This window comes from Buceros rhinoceros, unplaced genomic scaffold (assembly GCF_000710305.1).
Source record: "Buceros rhinoceros silvestris isolate BGI_N320 unplaced genomic scaffold, ASM71030v1 scaffold712, whole genome shotgun sequence".
Classification (NCBI taxonomy): Eukaryota; Metazoa; Chordata; class Aves; order Bucerotiformes; family Bucerotidae; genus Buceros; species Buceros rhinoceros.
This window is the reverse complement of record NW_010400453.1, coordinates 90420-91004: the sequence shown is the minus strand read 5'-3', so window position 1 is coordinate 91004 and position 585 is coordinate 90420.

Here is a 585-nt window from a genome sequence, read left to right as displayed (position 1 = left end):
CGGAACAGCAGTGCTTTGCTTTTAGTAATTCACAGTGCTTCTTGTTATTTATACAGCTGTGGAGCTGACAAATGATTTAGAATCTTGTCTTTTGCTGCAGTAACTAGACGTCAACGGGCTGTGTTGCTCTAGAGGAACAGAGAAGCTGGATCAGTTTGTTGCACGTTTTAATGCGAACCTGAAGTCACACTTTCTGTACCAAAATATTTCAAAGTGTACCTCCTTTGAAAGATGAAGTTTAAGGAGCTGCTGTCATATATCCTGCGTAAACAATGTGAAGGATAACATCAAACATTTGGAATATGTGCAAGTACACCAAAGAGAAATATGGTGATCTACTGAGCTTTAATCAGTTCAATATAATACCATGAATTTTGCACCTAAATGACTTGGATTGCTATAACTGTTACCTGTGAATAATGCTTGCTTCTGGCAAGTGATAATTAATTCTCAAATCATGGAAGCTTCTGACTTTCAGAGACCCCGAGCACATTTGTGTGAAGATTAGACATTGTTTCTTTTCTCCTTTTTTCTTTGAAGCCTTTCTTCAAAGATTGCAGCTCGCTGTTCAGACTGCATAAACCC